Source organism: Martes martes (assembly GCF_963455335.1).
Source record: "Martes martes genome assembly, chromosome: 8".
NCBI classification, from domain to species: domain Eukaryota; kingdom Metazoa; phylum Chordata; class Mammalia; order Carnivora; family Mustelidae; genus Martes; species Martes martes.
Genome location: NC_137895.1, coordinates 127,868,788 through 127,881,369, shown reverse-complemented (window position 1 = coordinate 127,881,369; position 12,582 = coordinate 127,868,788).

Genomic DNA, 12,582 nt, shown 5'->3' with positions numbered 1-12,582 from the left:
AATAGTTCACGAAGGAAAAAAATATAAAAATAATTAATAAAATTGCAAAGAGGGGTGCCTCGATGGCTCAGTCAGTTAAGCAACTGACTCTTGGTTTCGCCTCTGGTCATGATTGCAGGGTCCTGGGATCAAGCTGGGAATCCGGCTGCCAGATTAGCATTTTTTTTTTAATTTTTAAAAAATTTTTTAAATAATTTTTTTAAAGATTTTATTTATTTATTTGACAGAGATCGCAAGTAGGCAGAGAGGCAGGCAGAGAGAGAGGGGGGAAGCTGGCTGTCTGCTCAGCAGAGAGCTGAGCCCCATGCGGGGCTGGATCCCAGGACCCTGGGATCATGACCTGAGCTGAAGGCAGAGGCTTAACCCTCTGAGCCACCCAGGCGCCCCCAGATTAGCGTTTAGCTGGAAGCCTGTCCCTCTGTCCCGCTCCCTGCCCCCGCCATTTGTGCTCCCTCTCTCTCAAATAAATAAATAAAGTTTTTAAAAAGATCGTAAAGACTGTTCAACTATGCCAATAATCCAAGAAACGGACATTGCAATGCCATTTAGATTTTTCAAAAGTCAAGCTGTAAAAAATGTTCAAATGATATTACTCGTTGCTAGCGAAGACGGGGTAAGGACTCATTCACAAACTATTGGCGAGACCGACAATTATCATACCTTCTCAAAATGAATAAAGCAAGATTATGCTGGTGAAAGTAAAAAGAGTCTCCAAATTGTTCTTTCTTTTGATCCTTTCATACCCCTTATTATAACTATTACTGATGGGATTAGAGATGTGACTAGATAGTTGTGTATCAGGATGTTCACTAGAGCATTTATTTACAAAAAAGGAAAAAAAAATAGAACAAAATAGAAAAAAAATGAAAAATTTTAAATGTTACAAATGGGCAATGGTTAAATTTTGGCACAATCACATGTTGGAATATGATGTGGCTGTTAAAAAAACATATCTTAGAGGATATTTAGTGATATGGGTAAATGTTCACAGTATTAAATAAGTGTGACAAGGGGATATACAGTCATATATACAGTTTATATAAATAGGCGTGAGTAGAGTTCATTGTATATGTGTGTGCTCTGGATATATGTATGTGTGTGAGTGTATAAAATTGTAAAGGAAATATACCACACATTAACCTGAGAGATGGTGTGATTATAAATAATGTTTTGTGCTCGTTTTGAAATTTTATTATATTTGCTAAATATTCTACAGTAAGTAGGTATTGTCTTTCTAAGCAGACCAAAAAGTAAATTTAATGGAAGTAGTCTCAAAGGTAATGCAAAGCAAAAACCAAAAGACCCAAGCAGAAGGGTGAATGATATTCACCATCTTACATTCCTTTGGGAGAAGTTCCTCGAGTGTGCAGCCTTTCTGAGGTGCACGCCTTTGAAAGGGACACATGCCAGCTGACTTTTATCACAGAAAAAATTCTCAAATTTCAGTTGCACAAGTGGACTTGAACTTCTGGTGCGTCCTGTGCATTTTCATCAAAAGTGCTCGAAAGAGGGCAGACCTCAGAATGAATGACTACATATTCTAGAAAAGGACCCGGCACACTTTTGAAGGGAATCTCAATTTGGAAAAGTTGTATGGTTTTAGCACTCAAAGGAAGTATTGTGAACAGAAATTCACTTCTGCAAAGCCTGATGAGTTCTCAGCCTGCCCAATGAGCTAAGAAGGAGAAAAATCCCCTTTTCTTATATAAATCAAAGATTCATACCATATTTGCAAATCTAAAAGTAGTACAGTTGTAGGTTTATGGATTTAATGGTATTAACTAAAGCCAAAGGCAGTCTTAATTCCTAACAGCTTAATATTCTTTCCTGAAGTAATAAAATTTTCAATTATCTATATTTTATTTTTATTTTAAGATAAGAGAAATTAGGGGGTGCCTGGGTAGCTCTGTCTGTTAAGTGTCTGCTTTTGGCTCAGGTCATGATCTCAGGGTCCTGGATTTGAGTCCCACATCAGGTTCCTGCTCATATAATCTTTAAAAAAATTAAAAATAATAAAATAAGAGAAATCAAGGAGAAAGTAATATTCACACTAAATCTACATTGTCTTTTGAAACCTGAAGTCTGTTGTTTTTGTTATGTGTCTGACAGTGTCTACCGGCTCTAAATTTCTCTTTGCCTAGGCAAGGACCACAGCCCTACTGTGGAGAGCTATGTCTACCTCAAAATGGGCCTGTTTTCAAATGTGAACTAACTGTGAAAAAATAAATGAACTAAACTCCTACAGATTGAATTAAATACCTCCTTTCAACTCAGACCTGTTGGGAGTGATGTACCCCCTGATCTCCCACCTTGACTGCTTCCTACTGAATGTAAACTGGAAATTAACTAAACTTTAGGTTTCTGTGTTTTTCACAGTCAGAAAAATGTCCTACAAATCTTTCATCATGCAAAAGCAAAGTTTCTCCCAATATGAGCCTTGCCTTCTTTCTTGGTAATTCCCACAGCTCATCGCTCTGACACTGCAGTCTAGAAATCTAGAACTACTTCCAGGAAGACCCCATGACTTGTGACTCCCCCTGCTGTTCCCACTGTCTGACGGGAGAGGAAACAGGATAGACTCTGTATGAAGATGACAAAAGTTTGTGTCTTGTCTGTCCTCTGGCCAACATCCATCCGAAATTTTAATGTATTAAACACACCGGCAATCCAATGAGTGTGACAAGCTTAAATTACATCCATTCCAGTCTTGGGACGAGAAAGGGAATTTCATGCCAGGTTTTGAACACTCACCTTTCTGAATGCTCTCCTAAGCCTCTTTTGAGGTTTTCCCTGTGATAATTCTCTGTTTCTCTGCTTCACTTAATAGGATTCTTTCGCATATTTTATTTGTTGCCACTATGTGGAGTAGTAGTTTTTTCCTCCAAATAATACCCAACAAAGTGTCAAAACCTAAAGCAGTGATTAACTCTAGGTAAAGCCGCAGAAAGCCCTCACTACGGCTTCTCACTGGCCAGATAACCCTGTGGAGGCAATGAGAAAATTCCAGATTTTTTTGTGGGGAGGGACTACTTCTTCCTCACATCCTCCTGGATGAGCATCCTAATAAAAAGAAAATGTATATTCTGGGAGGATCGTTTGGGAGAACAGCTTTTCTGGTGCTTTCCAAAAGGCTAGCCTGGATTGGAAAGTGATTTCCATTTTCTCTCAGCTTTCCTTTTACGCTCTTCATTTAGAATAAGAACATACCCTTCTCTTGTGGCCAAAAAAGTAGCTGTCAGCAGTGACATTGAGCAGGAGACTCCAAGCTTGGAGTTCTTTTTCCTCGTGTTCTCTGAAGAGAAAATGATTATACTGTGGCTTGCCATTGATTAACTACAATCATCCAGCTTTAGAGAAAGGAGAAAGCATTGCACAGGAACCATAGCAACCTCCATGAATGACTGTCGTGATGACACATTTTCAGAATGTCCAGGTTTTCAGGTGGCAACTGCTCACAGTGTTTTCCTATGATACTGGATCGTCCACAGTGGCGCTGCCCGGAGCTCACGTGTGAGAGCCATCCCCATTAAGGAGGTGGAGTTCACACGGGTTGCTGAGACAGAGCAACAAAAAAATGAGCTCTGAATGTATTGTATCAACAAAGAGGAATTATCTATGCTTACCTCACGGCTTTGGGAATCTTTATGTATCTTACGTATCTGTCTGTTCAGGCTGTTGTAACAAATACCATAGATCTTGTACTGGGTGGCCTAAATGTCAGACCTTTATTTCTCACAGTTCTGGAGAGTAGGAAGTCTCAGATCAAGGCACCAGCAGATTCGGTATCTGGTGAAAGCCGTCTTCTCACTGAGTCTTCACACGGCAGAAGGAGCAAGGGAACTTTCTGGTGTCTCTTATAAAGGCACTAACTCCATTCGTGAGAGCTGCACCCTCATGACCTAATCATCTCCTAAGGGTCCCACCTCCAAAATACTGTCACCCTGGGGATTAGGTTTCAACCTGTGGATTTGGGGGGAGACAAACATTCAGCCTATGGCCTATCTGCGATCATTAATCCATGTTTTAATTTCACTCGATCAACTAGGAGTTAGTCTCATTTCAGACTACAAAGTCTCTTCTATTTTGTGAGACAGGTCTCTCATCAGGGACTACTTTTGTTATCAGAGAGCAAGAATATTGGAAGTGGCATCTTATATTTTCATATTTATGAAGACATCTATTTCATTGCTAACCCTAAATTCCAAAGATGAGAGATTGCTGCTCTAGACATGATAACCTCAATAGGAATATGATACCTTGAAATCAGGGCAGGGCCAGAAATAATGAGATTTTTTTTTCACCAATTAGAATCACCCTTACCACATTTGCAAAGAAAAAAAAAATTATCTAGTCCCCGTATTTGTACATACAAAGCCCAAAGAAGATAGGCAGTGTTTTGACATCATTGCTTTGATATTTAAGAATTTGTTGATCTATGGTACAACCCACTATCAAAGGCCAGCATTGAAAATAACTTTATAGATTACAGCCTTAAATGCAGCCTTTTGCTTATTTAGAAGAATCAAAAGACACTTTACCCAAACTTAGTCAAACTACCCAAACTAATTAGTTTTATATTTTAACACTGTTATAAAAAAGATACTTTTCATTCATTCATTCATTCATTCATCCTTTTTTTTTTTTTTAAGCAAGCAAGCAGAGGATATTGAAAACTAGCATGTGCTAATTATTTCAGTGGGCATTGGGACAACCAAGATAAAAAAATTATCTTCCTTTAAGGGAACTGGAGCCTAGAAATCCTCAATTCCTCATGGTTTGTAGATCATGGATAGCTAAAGGTTTTCTATTTGCTGAGGGAAGTTTGCTACCAATTGAAACGGCTCCAGATACCTTTCTTATTTTCTCTTTTTTAGAGAATTATTTACTTATTTATTTATTTGGTGGGGGGAAGGGCAGAGGGAGAAGGAGAGAGGATGTCTACCCAATGGAGGGTGGGGGGGTGGGGCTCCATCTCGTGACCCTGAGATCATGACCTGACTGAAATCAAGAGTCAGACGCTCAGCCAGCTGAGCCTCCCAGGTGCCCCTGAAGCTCTTCTTTTTTATAGGCTGCTTAGGCTTATGTATTAATCTTTTATTAAAACGACTCTCAAGGGATAATGGAAGGCTCCCATTTGGTAATGAAAAAGTGCCTCCATTTAAGATTTCTGTAGGCTGCAGTTAGACCAAAAGGAGCCAGGCTTCAGGCCATGATCAAAAGGGGCAGAGGCAAGCAGATACCTCAGGGATGGTAAGGGCAGAGCAGATCTTTTAGAAACTACGAATTTTGAGTCATGTCCATATAATTTTCTTTTACCTATGACTGTTTCCATGTGACCAAGTCTTCCATCTTTAGCAAGAACTTTACACCCTGGGTAGACAAACTATCTTATATTCCCTTTCTTTATCCATAGTGCACATGGATGTTTAATACATGTTTACTGACTTAACACCACTCTCATAATTTAAATTATGATGTAAATGCATGAAACAATTGGAAACATAGTGAGTGCAATCTGTGACTTTGGAAAATTATAGCAGCGTGTTCTTTTAAGAGATTTAATATCAGCTTCAAACTTGACTTTAGGTTTTAGTCATCATTTAAATCCACTTTGAGGTTATGTAAGGCTACTTCTCGAAGCTAAATATAATGACAAATACATAAGTTTGCATTTCACATTCTCCCTTTAAAGAACTAATTTAGCTTATCTCTCAGAAACAGGTTTGATTAATTTAAAATATGCCCTTGGATATTGACTTTTCGGAATGAAAATCTGTAATAAGCTCAGTGCACACCCGAGATGGGAACTGATCAGGGAAAACAAAAACAAACTTTGGAGTCAGCAGAATCCTTACCACTTTCCAAGGGCTTGACCTCTAATGTCATGTGGTTAATGTCTCATTCTTTATTATCTTTAATTATTGGTTTTAACATGATTGGTAAATGTGTAGGGTGGTTGTCTGGAGATGCATTTATCAGCTGTTGTGTGAAAGGGTTCTCAAATATATAAAATCCATCATCAGGTAAGAATTCACATAGCAAGTTTTGTGGCTAATCCTTTGCTTTGAGGTAAGCAGTATGTGTGGGAGGTGGAGGAGTAAAGTGTTTAGTTAATATTCACTGCCGGTGGATTATTGGAGTTGAAGTCATGATAGAGATGATTTTGCTTATATAACTAAAATTTGTATTATCTGTCCTATTGGAGGCAAAAAGGCATTGAAAATGTGAAAATTACTGTCAGCTTATACTGGAGTATAACTAGATATATAGAGAGGATTTTGAAAGACATGATGAGTCAGAAGTTTTTTAAAAAAGAAGTCTTTGAGGTGCATCCGTTTTCACGACAACGATGAAAACACGTTCTGTCCCCACCGCTCTGTCTCTGTCATGTATCAATAGCTGATCTCGGAGTTTTCTTTCCTGGACCTTGTGGGCGTTATCAGAAGTGTGAACAGCAATTCCAACTCTTTGGTTGATTACACCGAGCATTTTTGTTGCATAACTAGACGTTTCATCAACCAGACATTGCTCTTCAGGCAGCATTGGAATCTGAATCCAAGTCTTAGGGAGACATCCAAGTGTCCTGTCTTAAAGCATCGGTGAGGGGGCGCCTGGGTGGCTCAGTGGGTTAAGCCTCTGCCTTCGGCTCAGGTCATGATCTCGGAGTCCTAGGATTGAGCCCCGCATCGGGCTCTCTGCTCAGCAGGGAGCCTGCTTCCCCCTCTCTCTCTGCCTGCCTCTCTGCCTACTTGTAATCTCTCTCCTTGTCAAATAAATAAATAAAATCTTTTTTAAAAAAATAAAGCATTGGTGAGACTCAATCTGATAGGGTTTTTAATCTTGGCTCGGACATCTACTTGCTTTGTGTCAGTGTGCAAATTATGAAACCTTGAGGCCAAGAATAAGCACTTAGTAAATGGTAGTCATCGCTTCATTTTATTAACATGGTGGAATGTTTAATTATCAGTATGGCCTGGAGATGTTGCAATTTAATGTAGATTTCTTTTTCGATTCCTTATATCTGTCTGCAAAACTGCTTTCTCCCCTCACCAGCTTACAGATGTGCCAGATGAGGACTCCATGTTCTACTTTACATCATGTTTCAGTTATACATTTCCATATAATTTGGCAACTTGAAATAAGTTGTATCTATGTAACCAGGGCCAAAACAAACAAACAAACAAACATAAATGTAGGGTATTAATAAGATGACATGAATATTCCAAATCAAGCCTCTATCATGAGACTAGAGCTGTTGGTGCTCAGAGACAAATTCTTCATGTTAAATGTTTGACACTAGAAAAATAATACCAACAAAAGTATAAGGAAATTTAAAAAAAACCTGAGATAAAAGCAGAAATTGTTGAAAAGGAAAACAGGCAAAAAGAATATAAATAAGTCAAAGGATTTTTATCTTTTTAGTGGGGGGGGGTGTCAGACAGCTGTGCTATTAAAGGAAGGCAGAACACAAACACAGCAAATGTGGAACCAAATAATATAATATCGGTGGAATGACAATTACGATTATAACAAAATATTATGTAGAAAGTTGTTATGTATAATAAATTGAAAGTATCAGAGTTGAAAATTTCTTTAAAAAATATAAAGTACAGGGGGCACCTGGGTGGCTCAGTGGGTTGAAGCATCTGCCTTCGGCTCAGGTCATGATCCCAGGGTCCTGGGATCGAGCCCCACATCAGGCTCTCTGCTCGGCAGGGAGCCTGCTTCTTCCTCTCTCTCTGCCTGCCTCTCTGCCTACTTGTGATCTCTGTCTGTCAAATAAATAAAATCTTTAAAAAACATATACATATAAAGTACCAAGAAGAAAAAAAGTACCAACTCAAGAAATAGCTAGCCTTTACCGACCAGTGATAATGGAGGAAAATTTAAATATTGTCAAAAAATTGTCCCCAGAAAGGTTCTGGTTCCATACAATTTCTTAAGATATTTTCCAAAACAAATAACTGTTTTGCTGTACACAGTGATCAAGAGCATGAAGAGAGAGAAAGGGATTTTTAAAAAATTCATTCATGATTCACGAAAGTGAATTATAAATCTGAGCTAGCCAGCATAAATTTATTTAAGGCTCAGCGATACAAGTTATCATAAATGTAAAAATTTCCAAGTTAGATATAATACATCTCATTCATCAATATAACAAAGTAATAGGATGTCATAACCTATTTCTTCTCAGGATCATTTAATGTAAGGAACTTTATATCACATTTCATAAATTGATTGGAAAGGAGAAAATTATCAGACAACAGAAAGGCATTTAGAAACCTAACCTCTGTACTCGATTTTTGAATTGTCGCATTAAGCTAAATTTTGAAAAAATATTTATATTGCATAGTTTGTCAAATATATCTCAAAATCAACTTAATATGTTTAATGGTGAAACAACATAGCCACATAAGCATTAAATCATAATCATAAAATAAATCATAATCTTTGAATCAGGGGAAGAAAGATGCCTGGGAGCATTACTGTTTTTCATTCCTACTGAATTCCATTTGTCTAATCATTCTTTTAGTTTATGGATAAATTTTATTTAATATTATTTTATTTAAACTCTTCATATTGTTGTTTACTCAGAAGTGAGAATTGTTTTCAGTCTTTATTTTTTGTACTACCTTAGTCTGATTTGGGTATTATTGTGATTATGGCTTCAAAAAAAAAGAATTTGGAAGCTTTCCGTCATTCTTCTCTAGAGCATTTTAAATGCTGGCAAAAGTATTTGTTGTTGTTGTTGACTCTAGGAAAAGACTCACGTGGTCTTCTTTTCTCATTTTACTATCTTAAGAGATGTTCCTGTGAACCCCGTTAGTTTTCCAAGGGGCTGGGCAGGTCACTGAAAGTGTCATACAAGATATTCCATTTCTAGTAGCCATGATGTCAGAAACCAGAGTTGAACCCACCATCTGACAAGAGGGTAGAGGACGGAAAATTAGAAAAGTACATTCACTGTGTTGTCTCCCGACGCTGGGACACAGCCTGTGATGGGCCACACAGCTGCCAGGCGCTCATCTCCTCCCGCAGTCGCTTCTCCGAAGTCCACGGGAGGGGGTCCCGTCAGGCGCAGGCACGACCCAGCCTGTATTTAGCAGGAGGTACAGCTGACTCAGCTCCTGCTCATGACTCCCGGGTGCTAATCAGAGGTCTATTGTGAGGTGTAAGAGCTGAGCCATCACTTCGACAGCTCTGGCTTGTGTACCAAATGATGCCTGTTCTGGGAGGGCTCTTCCTGAGAAATGATCCACGGATCACGCAGAAAAGTTCTCAAATGGGCTAGAGCGATGCACCAAAAAAACTGGTTCCTTGGACATAGTTCTTTCATATTGTATAATGGTGAAAGGCACTGAAGGGTGAGACCAGTCCCATAGTTTCAACCTCAGAGAATTTCCTACAGATTTCTAGTTCACAGACGGAGAAGCTGAGGTCTGGAAAGTTGAAATGTTTTTCTTAAGGTTTCTCAATTTTTACAAGACAAAAACAGAGAGGGGGGTGAAAAATAAGAGACTCTTAACTGTAGAGAACACACTGAGGGTTGCTGGAGGGGTGGTGGGTAGGGGATGGGGTAACTGTGGTGGGCATTAAGGAGGACACTTGTGATGAGCACTGGGTGTTGTATGTACGTGATGAATCCCTAAATTCTACTCCTGAAACCAGTACTACACTATATGTTAACGAACTTGAATTTAAATTAAAAAAAAAAAAGAAAGAAAGAAAGAATAAAATAAAATAAAATAAAAAATAAAAAGAAAAGGTTTCTCAGATTTTAGTGACTAAATGATATTTCACAACCAGATTTCCTGATTTTGAGCCTTTCCTTTCTCTCTGTCTCTTGGTCCACCAGTAAGCAGAATTTAATAGTCTATGTAAGGACTTTTGTATTTAGTTGCACAGGTTGTGCACTGCACAACTCCAGGTGGTGGCATCCTATAGACTAAGAAACAGGAGAATGGATAATGCCACCTCCCAGCCTGCACTTGTCCCGTGCCACTGACACTGGGAGTTAAGGAAAGAAGACAGCTGTTTCCTGATGTTTGCTCTAACGTAAATTCCTCTGAGAATACAGTTTCCTCCCTAAAACTCGGGCATTATTAAATAGGGATTGAGTTGGAAGTTGTTCACTGACTGATAGAACAATCACCCTTTTCCTTAGAACATAACACATTCTTACTAGTCCTATTATGGAGTTTAATTGACTTCTCCTTCAGAAGACTTATTTTGCAAAGTCCTTGCTTCTTGGTGTGAAAGAAATCTTTGGCTGGCTCATGTTACCAGACTTTCAGACATGGTCAGGTACGTCTCTCTCAGCCTCAAGTGGAGAGCGCCCCCATGCATGAACGATAAAGTTGGTTCTCTGAAAGGATTTGTACATGCTAGAAGAGGGTTCTCAAGACTTGGCAGAAAGAAAGCAGAGGAAGGGGCCCGGGAATCTGCATTCTTACCTGACTCCTCTACCCGCCACATGGATGGTTGGGAAAGTATTTCAGCTTTCTCTTCCTCATCTCTTCATACATCATCTTACTTCTCAACGCAGATTCAATAAAACTGGTTCGCCATTCCTGTTGCGAATATTATATGTTGTAGGCGCTTTGTTTTCTGTAGCATCTCATTCTCCAGAGACATTCGACCCAGCCGAAGGAGACCAGCCGGTCCGCTGATGTTCCTATCACTTTGAATTAACAACTTCAGCCACAATTGTCTCTGTTATTGGGTCCATGGGATGGGATCAGATTCTGAGGTCACAGATGGAAGCAGAATGGCTGGAAACCTTCTAGGCTCAGGTGCAGATCTGTTTATGGCTCCATTTGCTGGACAGAAAGGTGACAGCTTACCCGTAGTGACTCGAGAGGCGCTTATATAAAAGCCTCTTTCCCTATGGCAACCCTCACTCTGGTATCACCCTGTTGTGACACCCTGTTGTGATACCAGAAGAGTCTGGTCCTTGGAAACTGGTTCAGTCTTTCAGAATGCCCCGAGGAGGGCTGGGGTGAGGGAGGCACATGGGATTCAGGACCTCTGGTTTAAGTAGGGTCCAGTCCCGACACAATAAGGGTCTCACCCTAACATAAGTAGGACAGCCACTGAAGGGACTGGGGGATCCTGAAAGGGGAAATAAGAAAGCTCCACAGCCCAGCCTCCCCCACATTTTGTAATTCCCCCAGAACAGGAAAGGCTTTCAGACACCACTGGCTTGAAGAGGAAGGTCTGGTCCTATTACCTCCTCCCGTAGAAAGAGTTCCCCTACCATCTGCACATATTAATTTAGTCATTTCAGGGTTGCTTAGCAATCTGAATTGTCGGTTCCCTCCTCCCCTCACACACCGAGGCGACAGCTGAAGACCCTCATTGCTCACTTGTATGCCGGGGTTTGAGAGACACACACAGGGTGACCTCTGGCTCCACGCTGTTCCTGCCCGCTCTGCTGTTCTGAGCGCATCAGGAACCAGAACCTTCCAGGAGCTATTGTACAGATACTGCTAGCTTATCTTCATTTTTCAGTTTCGATTTTCATTGCCTTAATAATAAGAGTGTTTTCTTCCTCCTCAGCCTTCCCCACCATGCCCCGCATCGCCACTTCCAACACATTAGGTGAAGGATGACGGACGTAAGAGCTACGGACAAATACAGCTCCATGAAAGGAAAAAAAAAAAAATCCATGGACTAAAAGTCAATGCTTTGTAACTACACACAATTTTCTTCTCCCACCAGCCATCCACAAAGGAGGAAGAGAGGGCAACATGAGAGCTTCCTAATTTCCCTAAAAGGTTATTCTATAATGCATCAAACCTGGGGGAGCGAAATGAATGTGTACTCAAAGCCATTTACCTTTGACTGCAATTTCCCCCTCTATTACTCATCGTGCTAAAGATGAGTTTACGTGACAAATTTTCCTCCTAAAACCACAATGCTGAAATTGGAAAACGCCAGTGAGATCTAATTAGAGTTTTTGACATTGTTGAATTCTCTAAAGGTGAGCCCTCATGCTTATCTTTATGATGATGGAAAAGGTAAAAAAAAAAAGACAAAACTCTCAACTCAGACTTTGTTTTTGTTTCCCCGAGGAAGCAGATTTTGCTGCTTGGAGCCCGGGGTTTCTGTGGAGTAAATTCTTGAGATGAATGTGAGTCAGAAGCAGGAGGTGAGAAGCTGTGAATTCAAAGTGACAGAAAATTAGGAAAATGTTTAGATTGATCTAGCTCTGTAACATGTTTCACGAGTATTAAAATCAAGCTAAGGAATACGTCTTTTGGTGGGAATTTCGCCCAGTGAATAATACCGAATTGAGAGCTTTAAATGGTAAGCAGAGCCAATACCCAATCATTAGCTCTGCTCCTTCTACTAACAGTTAAAATATTTTCAAAGAACAAAATCTATGATATAAAACAGATTATAATCAAGCCACTAGGACATGATGGCATTTCTCCCCAAATTGTAGAATTGCTACTTGTGGTTCCTATGAGCCATGTGCTTTTCTAGACACTAGACAGTTGGGTGCATCCGTGGAAGAGAGAAAGATCCTTGTCTTTGTGGAGCATACACGCTAGTGGTGGGACTGGGGCAACGCACAAA